A 12,357-nucleotide genomic window follows, 5' to 3' on the forward strand; every position below is an offset into this window, starting at 1 on the left:
ATGCCTCCTTTAAACTCCACCCCAAGGAAAAACGCCGCGTATTCACTCCCTCTGAATACCTCTTCTTTGAGGACGGCCTGGAGCACGGTGAGCTCCTCCGACTCCAGCGACTCTGCCGGGTAATCAGTACGGCCATGCGGATGCCTCTAACAGCATCCGCATATCTGCGCCGCCCCTCCTCAACCCGGTGGTGAATCGGTGCGGACGGTTGGCTTCCGGCTGTTTTAGTAGTACTGCCCTTCATCCTTTTAGAGCTGGTGGGCTCCTGCGGCGTCATCTGCTCGCTCTTCCGCTTCGCGGTTTGAGCATAAGTGGCCAAGGGCGTTGCCCTTCCGTCACCTCGCATTGCGGTCAAGGTTGCGCAAACCAGGCCACGGTTACTAGTCCCGCTGACTTGTGCGCGAGCATACGCGGTCCTTCCACGCCCGTTTGCAAGAGATACACTGTTCTCTCTGTTTCTGCTCTTGGCCATAGCCTCCGATGCCTCGGTCGTCTTCCCATCCCGGAGGTGCCGCAGGTACCACTTCAGGCTGGCACCGCTCATCCCCTTCCTGTGAGGGTCATCGCATCCGCCGGGTTTGCCACCTGCTGGAAGAGGGCGTTGCCCACCCTTTTTGCGCTTCCTCCTCCTTTTACGAGCACCATCGGTCTCTGCCTGATGTGATTCCCCCGAATCTGAGCAGCTAAGCCTACCGAAGGGGTCTTGGTGGTGCTCGCAGCTTCATCAGCGATCACAGTCGATTTCGCCTGCCGAGCGCCGCTACATGAGCGCATGTCGTCGCCATCCTCCCTGGCATGCTCCTCAAACAGCACCCGTTCCTCTGGCGAGAGAGCGTCATGATGCTAAATTTCCGCTTATCTCCTTGACCCCCTGCAGCTGCGCCGATTGCCTTTTCCTTGCCGTTGTCCTGTGTTGTTGGGCTGTTTGGTGTTGTTGTTGTTGTTGATTTTTGTTCTTGTTGTATACTCATCATGCTCTTACGACCCTTGGCTCGACGCGGTGAGCTGTCGGGTCTACCTTTCTATAGGGGAACTAAGGGTCCTCCACGCCGGAGCCCCTTGACGCGGTAAGAATACTAGAATACAGCCGAATTTACCTCCTGGCTGCAAGTCATCCAATTGGCACGGGAGTCGCATAACACCCTGGAATAGGAGGTGGTAGCTCTTGGTTGCCGCACGCATGCGGCACCCGACATTCTGCCTGGGCTGTGTCAATTAACCCCACCCACACCGGTTGGGGGGTACCGAGTATGCCTTGCGCCTAAGCCCCTGCACCACGAGAAGGTGCCTACCATTCGCAGAGGGATAGTTAATGTTATTTCGTCTAATAAAGCAGAGTCTACTACGGTTCCGTTTTGTAGTGATGCGACTTAGGTTTCTTAATATTCCAATATGGTTGTTAATTTTACCATGTGGAATAAATAGCTTTCTTCTTAGTATATGTACGAAGAACCTGTTGATGTTAGTACCTTCCGTCCAAGTTACTGTACTAACAGTAACTTTTATCTGTAGGAGCAGTTGAATTAATATTATTAGTGTCAACATTTGCTTGATTCCATCGTAGTTTTGTCGTGTCGATCTTTTAAATCTGGCTGATGAGTCGACGATCATCGGTTCTTCTGCTTGCTGCCGTTGATGACTGGACATGGGTTGCTGGAATGTTCTCTACGGCTGTTGCATACTGTCCGTCCAGTTTCTATATTCATTGAATGTTGTTAAAGATTTAAATATGTTTAAATTTACGTCGTTTGGTTGTGCGTAATGGCACAATTGATCTTGCACTGGATAAAACATGTCCCAATTCCTGAATATCCAGGATAAATTCTTCATATCTACATATTTATAGCAGAGAAAAAATTAATACTAACAGCCATAGATAAATATTTTAAATATGCCCAGGCAAGAATAATTAAAACCAGATCAACAGAAGATATACAGAAGCGCTCAGACAAATACTCTTCACATTTGGAATACCAGAAGCTGTAATTATTGACAACGAAAAATCAGTCACTTCATAGTTTTCTTGCTAGAAGACCAATTAAGGTTTAAAATCTACAGGACACCACCACACATAAGCAAAGCGAATGAACAAATTGAACGGTTTCACTCAACTCTTGAAAAAAGTTTAAGAGGACATACATAGATGGAAATTTTGAATAACTACTAGATAGGGCAGTTTATGAATACAATTTTACACTCCACTCCACAACTGGACAAAAACCACTCGGAAACTTTTTCGAACGCAAAGTTTACATAAGCTCCGAGCAATATGAGAAAGCCAGACAAAATAACATACAAAGACTGAAGCTCAAACAAGAAAAAAACTTGGAATTTCACAATAAAAAGAAATCGGCTTTCAAAGGCTACGCCGTAAGACAGGCAGATTATATAAAAATTAACAGAAGATATGGCAGAAAATTGACTTCTCGCTAAAAAAAAGAAATAGTTAAGGGGAACAAATCATCGACAATTATAACAGAATCAGACAGAGTATTTCACAAAAGTCTTATAAAACGATAAAAAAATAAGAATAAATTAATTAGAATAACTATGATAGAATTTGTTTTATTTTGTTTAAATTCCTAGTTTGGCTGTGACAATGTTAAGATCCTGGACTACTCGTCTTGCCAAGTAGTGACAATAGACAAAATTAGAAACAGGATCATTCAAAATTTTTCATATCATACAACTGCAGGACTATGACAACACAATTTGACATATAGAGACGACAGTTAACGAATGAATACCAAACCATCCCTTCAAAACCCATACTAACATCACTTTTCAGTCAGGCAAAAAATTATTTAAATGGAGTCAGTATAAATAAATACATAGGATCAGCTTGGAAATGGATAGCAGGAAATCCTGACCATAGCGATTACATTATTTTGATGGAAAATATGAATAATGTTTTAGAAAATAACAACAGACAAGTTGTAATAAATAAATTAACAAACGAAATAATTAATGAAATAATACAAAACACCAATAAAATATCCAAATCAGTAATGGAAGAAAAATAAGTTGCAATTGATCTAATACTTCAAATTAAATATAAATATAAATTAGCAATAACAAAAGATGAATTAATTCACATATGTATGTATCTTATGCCATCAATTGGGCAAAATCGAATATAATATCTAAATTCTAATATCACATCAGTCAAAGTAATCGAAATTACAAACGAATTTTTAAGAAATGAAAACATCCCTTTTATAAACGTTGACGAAGCCTTAGTGTTTGCCGACATTAAAATTGTTTCCAATAACGAAAACATTAAGATGAAGGGTAGGATAATTCTTCTTCTTCTTCTTAATTGGCGTAGTCACCGCTTACGCGATTATAGCCGAGTTAACAACAGCGCGCCAGTCGTTTCTTCTTTTCGCTACGTGGCGCCAATTGGATATTCCAAGCGAAGCCAGGTCCTTCTCCACTTGGTCCTTCCAACGGAGAGGAGGTCTTCCTCTTCCTCTGCCTCCTTCGGCGGGTACTGCGTCGAATACTTTCAGAGCTGGAGTGTTTTCATCCATCCGGACAACATGACCTAGCCAGCGTAGCCGCTGTCTTTTAATTCGCTGAACTATGTCAATGTCGTCATATACGGGTATCACATACAGCTCATCGTTCCATCGAATGCGATATTCGCCGTGGCCAATGCGCAAAGGACCATAAATCTTTCGCAGAATTTTTCTCTCGATAACTCGTAACGTCGACTCATCGGTTGCTGTCATCGTCCAAACCTCTGCACCATATAGCAGGACGGGAATTATAAGCGACTTACAGAGTTTAGCTTTTGTTCGTCGAGAGAGGATTTTACTTTTCAATTGCCTACTCAGTCCGAAGTAGCACCTGTTGGCAAGAGCAATCCTGCGTTGGATTTCCAGGCTGACATTATTGGTGGTGTTAATGCTGGTTCCTAAATAGACGAAATTATCTACAACTTCAAAGTTATGACTGTCAACAGTGACGTGAGAGCCACGTCGCGAGTGCGTGGACTGTTTGTTTGATGACAGGAGATATTTCGTTTTGCCCTCGTTCACTGCCAGACCCATTTTCTGTGCTTCCTTGTCCAGCCTGGAGAAAGCAGAACTAACGGCGCGGGTGTTGAGGCCGATGATATCAATATCGTCGGCATACGCCAGCAGCTGTACACTCTTATAGAAGATGGTACCTTCTCTGTTCAGTTCTGCAGCTCGAACTATTTTCTCCAGAAGCAGGTTGAAGAAGTCGCACGATAGGGAGTCGCCTTGTCTGAAACCTCGTTTGGTATCGAACGGCTCGGAGAGGTCCTTCCCGATCCTGACGGAGCTTTTCGTGTTGCTCAACGTCATTTTACACAGCCGTATTAGTTTTATGGGGATACCAAATTCAGACATCGCGGCATAAAGGCAGCTCCTTTTCGTGCTGTCGAAAGTAGCTTTGAAATCGACGAAGAGGTGGTGTGTGTCGATTCTCCTTTCACGGGTCTTTTCCAAGATTTGGCGCATGGTGAATATCTGGTCGGTTGTTGATTTTCCAGGTCTGAAGCCACACTGATAAGGTCCAATCAGTTTGTTGACGGTGGGCTTTAGTCTTTCACACAATACGCTCGATAGAACCTTATATGCGATGTTGAGGAGGCTAATCCCACGGTAGTTGGCGCAGATTGTGGGGTCTCCTTTTTTATGGATTGGGCATAGCACACTTAAATTCCAATCGTTGGGCATGCTTTCGTCCGACCATATTTTACAAAGAAGCTGATGCATGCTCCCTATTAGTTCTTCGCCGTCGTGTTTGAATAGCTCGGCCTGCAATCCGTCGGCCCCTGCCGCTTTGTTGTTCTTCAGGCGGGCAATTGCTCTTCGAACTTCGTCATGGTCGGGTAATGGAACGTCTGCTCCATCGTCATCGATTGGGGGATCGGGTTCTCCTTCTCCTGGTGTTGTGCGTTCTCTGCCTTTCAGCAGGCTTGAAATGTGTGAAGAAGTGTTCCCTCCATAATTTAACCACGCTCTGGGCATCAGTGACTAGATCACCTTTGGGGGTTCTACAAGAGTATGCTCCGGTCTTGAAACCTTCTGTAAGCCGCCGCATTTTGTCGTAGAATTTTTGAGCATTACCCCTGTCGGCCAGCTTATCAAGCTCTTGGTACTCACGCATTTCGGCCTCTTTCTTCTTCTGTCTGCAAATGCGTCTCGCTTCCCTCCTCAACTCTCGGTATCTATCCCATCCCGCACGTGTAGTGGTCGATCGTAACGTTGCGAGGTAGGCAGCCTGTTTTCTCTCCGCTGCGATACGGCACTCCTCGTCGTACCAGCTGTTCTTTTGCTCTTTCCGAAAACCAATGGTTTCGGTTGCAGCTGTACGTAAGGAATTTGAAATGCCGTCCCACAGTTCCCTTATACCGAGTTGTTGACTAGTGCTCTCAGAGAGCAGGAGGATAATTACAAAGATTAATTGTTTAAAAATGAAATTATTTTGATTAATTTTAAAAGATATTTTATATTTTATTTAACATATGTTGCATAATCTATTGCTCAAGTTCCATATTTTCAGTTTCCACAAATGATACAATAGGCTTATGATAACTATAATACGATACAAATATTTTAGTTTCAATTTGATTGATATATTTTTGGAATACTGCATCTATTGCCGTTTTTGATCTAGTAGTTGATTGAGTGCGACTGTTACACATTTTTAAATTAAATGTTGTATCGAGAAACTCAATCAAAGGAAGCGCTGAGTCTGATGCAAAATTTATGTTAAAATTCCCACTTAAAATCATCGGAATTTTATCATAATTCTTTTTGAAAACTTGCGATACCTCTGGGGTGTATTTGATCAAATTTTCATGTATAAATTCAATTATTGCTTTTATTGATTAGTTGGGAGAGATATAAATTGCTACAATCAGAACTAAATCTCCCTGGACATTTCTGATTTCACAGGCACATATTTCTCCAACTTTCTAAAGCTGAACAGACAATGATTCCAACTGTTGTGCATTGAGATCCGTTTGTGGCGTAACAACACGGGCTCCATCATTTACGTTGTGATAAATTTCTACTCCGCTTGCCTTCGTACGTGGTCTTTTGTAATTAACAACAATATTAAAATTTGGAATGTCTACAATATCTTCATTATTCATCCATGTCTCCGAAAGAATTAAAAAAATTGACGACGACACTATATTGTGTATTTGACAGTTAAAGGTAAACAGTGACATCCCTCTTCTTTTATTTAAGAAATCATATAAAGCATTTCGAATTGTCTGAAGTCGATTTAAGTTCAGCCTTTGAAATTCATGTTGTAGATCAATAGTAGATACTGACGCTCTTCGGCCATGGTAAAATTTTTTATAATTTTTGTTTTTGAAACGAGATATAAACCGTTTATTGATGTAACTCGTGATAATGCGACGTACAGGAGTTGTTGAGCGTGTGATTTATCATATTCATATACAATCTCACCAAAAGTAGCTCCCTGGGACTTATGAATCGTCATTGCACATGCAGAGGCTAATGGGAAATGATTACGTTTTACAACAACGGTTTTATTGGGTATTAGTGGTATAGATGATGTTCAGCGATCTATTGGTACTGCCAGTGGATGAAGATTATTTTTTTGAATTGATGCCGCTGCCTTTCTTCTCAATTTTTCTCCGATTTCGGGAGATTCTGGAAATTTTAGCTATAAACGACCTATCTCTCCTTTGTCATTATATTCAATGAAAATTAATTTTCCCGTCGCACCATTTGCTAATCCATCTGATATTTTCAAGCTTCAATTTTTGCTTTCAACCAGGAAATCGCTTGAATGTGCTTTTGTGTTTTGCCCTCAGCAATTCCATATTGACATGTAAAAATAATTATGATACTCAATATGATATACTCATAATTTTGTATGAATGCATACATAATAATATTTATAGTCAATTTGCACTTGCATATTTAATAATTTTATTTGATTTTTACATAATATAGTATACCGTAAATATTTTTGTATAATATTTCTTACTAATAGAAATTAAATGTTTCACAACAATACATACATATGTATGTACTATGTACATCTTCTATCATATTAATCTTATGTCTCAGCACATGCTCATATCATAATCTTATTATCTGCTCATATAAATGTATGTATGTATACGCATGAGTGCACTCAGAAATTCAAATAATGATTTTATCACTTATCAATGTATTACATGTGTGCGCATTGATCTACATGTTCATATACATTCATTTATACTTAAATGTACATATATTTGTATACATTGCCGAACAAATAATTCACAAGCATACAAACATACATATGCGTACACATGTGAATATGTCAGCAACAAAAAATTGAAACATTGTTCTACAAAACAACAATTGTCTAAATAGCAGAAGCATCACAAGTCAATATGGCAGCCAAATTGGCAAAGCCCAAATGTAGTAAATTTTACAACAAAAACGATTTCATTCATAAACGCAGGCGCAAATTCTACAAATGACCTCGCTTCATTCATAAAAACAGACGCCGTAACATCTCCCCGAGCATGCCTTTGCCAACAAGCGTCCTTTCGCGACGATGGCAAAAGCTAAAAATCATAAATTGAACATCTTTCTGGTGTTTGTTCTAAAAACGAAGTGAGAAAAGTGGCAACATAGCTGTTGTCGATTTACAATATATGTAAATTCTAAAATATTTTTCCCTGGCTGGCAAAAATCAGCGTCGATATGTATTCAAGCTCATACAAAAACATACATATATACGCTAGCTTGTTGGCGAAGCTATTCGAGCAGCAAGGGAAGCGGTAACAATCGGCGATCGTTTGTTAGTTTCTTTCGGCACAGCTCGGATTTTCTACCAACAACACAACGTTGTGGCGCTTTGTCGTCGCGTCAGTGCTTCGACAGGTTGACTCTTTGATACTTGTTATTATGAATGTATGTACATATGTATGTGGCTCGCATTTGCTTTCGTAAACATATAGACAAATGTGCCAAAGAAATAATATATGTATGTATATGTCGATAACATAAAATAGTATAATATGTCTATTTCTGTCTCAGTCTTTCCTGGCTTCATCCTACACATTTTCGTATTTGTGTCTCTTACCTGTCGTTTTTTCCGTTGCATCCGGTTTGAAATCACAACGATTCTAAAGAAGTTTCACTTCAAAAATACTTAACCAACAGGTTAACAGAGTCGAAGAAATAACAAATGATATAATATTTTCACCATATTATGAAGAAAATTCAATGTCATTTAATTCAAAACCAAACAATTTCCTTAGTAGCACTCCAAATTCATTTGAAGAAATAAAAAGTAGAATTAGTAAATCTTATTCAGAAAAGGCAGTAAAGAAAGAACTACATTCTTATAACAAAACCTGGTCATTTTTACAAAGGCCCGGACATAAAAATATAATTCACTCTAAATGAGATTTTACAATGAACTAAGAAATTCAGTCAAATATAAGGGAAGACTCTTTGCCCGTGGCTTTACACAACCAATTGCTTTAAAAATTCGTTATTTGGTCGTGAAACAGCATTCTTAAGCGGTATGTTAAATGAAGAAAATTACATGACGTTTGCATTTATGTTCTTAATATAAGAGACATATTGAAAAATTATTTCAACAGAAAGTATTAAAACAATGAATGAATGCAAACGTAATTGAATGTGCAGATTTGGAATTACCGACTTATTTAAGATTCGATATTTCATTGGAATAAAAATTGGGCAGAAAGAAATCAATTGTGCAGTCAAATAGCTTCATTAAAAGCATATAAAATAAATTAGAAATGGATGACTGAAACCTGCGAGTTATTCCACTTTCAAGTAAACAAGATTGAGAGGCATTTAATTCAGATGACATGTGTAAATTGATTCGCTGTATAATGTATGTCATGTTACACTTGCAGACTTAAAAACATCTAATAATATTTGAAGTCGATATTACAACTAGAATAATTCAGAAGTACGGTAATATTTAACAAGTAAGGAAGGGCTAAGTTCGGGTGTCACCGAACATTTTATACTCTCGCATGGTAAAGTGATAATCGAGATTTCATTATCCTTCATTTACATATTTTTCAAATACCGTATTTGTGTAAAGTTTTATTCCGCTATCATCATTGGTTCCTAATGTTTATACTCGTATTATACAGAGAAGGCATCAGATGGAATTCAAAATAGCTTTATATTAGAAGAAGGCGTGGTTGTGAACCGATTTCAGCCATATTTCGTACATGTCATCAGGGTGTTAAGAAACATTATATACCGAATTTCATTGAAATCGGTCTAGTAGTTCCTGAGATATGGTTCTTGGTCCATAAGTGGCGGCGCCACGCCCATTTTCAATTTTTTAAAAAGCCTGGATGCAGCTTCCTTCGCCACTTCTTCCGTAAAATTTAGTGTTTCTGACGTTTTTTATGAGTCGGTTAACGCACTTTTAGTGATTTTCAACATAACCTTTGTATGGGAGGTGGGCGTGGTTATTATCCGATTTCTTCCATTTTTGAACTGTATATGGAAATACCTTAAAAAAACGGCTCTGTAGAGTTTGGTTGACATAGCTATAGTAGTTTCCGAGATATGTACAAAAAACTTAGTAGGGGGCGGGGCCACGCCCACTTTTCCAAAACAATTGGGTCCAAATATGCCCCTCCCTAATGCGATCTTTTGTGCCAAATTTCACTTTAATATCTTTATTTATGGCTTAGTTATGACACTTTATAGGTTTTCGGTTTCCGCCATTTTGTGGGCGTGGCAGTGGGTCGATTTGGCCCATCTTCGAACTTAACCTTCTTATGGAGCCAAGGAATACGTGTACCAAGTTTCATCATGATATCTCAATTTTTACTCAAGTTACAGCTTGCACGGACGGACAGACGGACGGACAGACGGACGGAAAGACAGACATCCGGATTTCGACTCTACTCGTCGCCCTGATCACTTTGGTATATATAACCCTATATCTGACTCTTTTAGTTTTAGGACTTACAAACAACCGTTATGTGAACAAAACTATAATACTCTCGTTAGCAACATTGTTGCGAGAGTATAAAAATATGTTAATAATATTTGGTGACTATGATTGGGGTGGGATTGAGACGGACAGAAAAGTACTGCTGGATATTTATTTCAAATGTTCTAATCATGCTAATTCATCAGAAACAAAACAGATGAAGCTACTATATCTACTGAAGTTGATGAAAACATATATCGGGTGATTTTTTAAGAGCTTGATAACTTTTTTTAAAAAAAAAACGCATAAAATTTGCAAAATCTCATCGGTTCTTTATTTGAAACGTTAGATTGGTTCGATGACATTTACTTTTTGAAGATAATTTCATTTAAATGTTGACCGCGGCTGCGTCTTAGGTGGTCCATTCGAAAGTCCACTTTTGGGCAACTTTTTTCGAGCATTTCGGCCGGAATAGCCCGGAATTTCTTCGGAAATGTTGTCTTCCAAAGCTGGAATAGTTGCTGGCTTATTTCTGTAGACTTTAGACTTGACGTAGCCCCACAAAAATAGTCTAAAGGCGTTAAATCGCATGATCTTGGTGGCCAACTTACGGGTCCATTTCTTGAGATGAATTGTTCTCCGAAGTTTTTCCCCTCAAATGGCCATAGAATCGCGAGCTGTGTGGCATGTAGCGCCATCTTGTTGAAACCACATGAGTCAACATTTAAATGAAATTATCTTCAAAAAGTAAATGCCATGAACCAATCTAACGTTTCAAATAAAGAACCGATGAGATTTTGCAAATTTTATGCGTTTTTTTTTTAAAAAAAGTTATCATTCTCTTTCACAGCCACTAAATAAAACGACAAAAATTCATTAAAACGATTTTTCATTTCATAAAAATCGTTAAAATTCATATAAAACTAACAGCCGAGAAAGAAGCCTTCTCACTGCTTGTGATTCACTATCACAAGTTTATTATTTATCTCAAAGTAACACAGCCATACAGACATACATAGAAAAATGGATAAACGTCGACTAAGCTTTTTTTTACTTTTATTGCATGTCCGTAAACTGATATTTTAACTTATTCAATTAAAATAATAATTTCTAATTGGCAATTTCTTAATTGATATTAAAAAATGTATACAATGTTATCTTAATTATAAAGGAATTTATAGGGCTTTAGCGGTCACCTGCCTTATGGGCCATTATTATTAATCAACATTCGCTTTCCCCGCTTATAACGTCAATGCCAATTTATCTATTGTATTTCCAGATGTGTTCATACATATGTACATATCATATGTATGTATGTATATACAGCACTTTATTGTACCGCATCATTGTTAATTTATAATTACATACATATGCACATGTTACTATATTTCATATGTGCAAGTAGTGGGCATAAAATTGGATGCTTTCATGCTCAGGTAAATTTGCTCTAGTTGCACTGATCCCTTAATTTGATATGCTGATTAGTATTGTTGCACTCGGCAACAACTAGTGGAAATGTTAGCAGAAACATTTAAGCTCTACATACATTTAAACCCACATGCTTTTATAAATTATAACGAACTGCTTTCAACATGATCTTATCTGACTTCTCAGCGGATGATATCATGTTATGAGATAAGAAAATTTGATAACATAATATCGTAAACTTCGGCTGTACTGAACCTAGAATACTCTACTCTGGTACTCTACATTACTTATAGCATTAAAAGAGTATACAAGAGCTTTATCTTGATTTTCAACTGTGAATTTGTTAGTTGCTATACAAATTTGATTTAAATAATTTCTTTGTGGATTGACCGTTGTCTTAGAAAATAATCCGCCCCAAATTAAATGAAGATATCTCATCAAATAAAAAAAGTTTCTATACAAAAACTGGATTTTGATAGATCCACCATCCACCGCCATACCAACTGGCAGCTTTATGATTTGGAGGGAAAAGAATGTAAAAATTCAGATCAATATATCAAACATTGAGGGACTTGTTCACATATAGACCGACGGACATGAATGTATTTTATAAGCTCTTCGACGTTTTTTCTCTTTTTATCTGAACAACAAATTTTTAGCAGTTGAGAAAAAAAAAATTGAAAGGCTGGTAATCATTTACATTCTAGACTTAACTGAGCATAATCCAATCTAATCCTGGACGTACAGTGTATTTTTTACCATTGTACATTAGGGCTCACGCTGCAACAATTTTCATTCGGAGGGTTCTAAAATATTTAAAATTTCGTTTGCAAAAATTTCGTTTCCCAAATCTAAAGACAATATTGGATTACTTTAGCTCTAAATATAATAAAACATATGATAAAATAAAATGAATTTGTTCCTAAAAATTATTAAACAAATTTTCTATTTCCCTTCTTTTTTTTGTCGCAGAGTGTAAAT

The sequence above is a fragment of the Bactrocera tryoni genome, unplaced genomic scaffold (assembly GCF_016617805.1).
Source record: "Bactrocera tryoni isolate S06 unplaced genomic scaffold, CSIRO_BtryS06_freeze2 scaffold_25, whole genome shotgun sequence".
Taxonomy (NCBI): Eukaryota; Metazoa; Arthropoda; class Insecta; order Diptera; family Tephritidae; genus Bactrocera; species Bactrocera tryoni.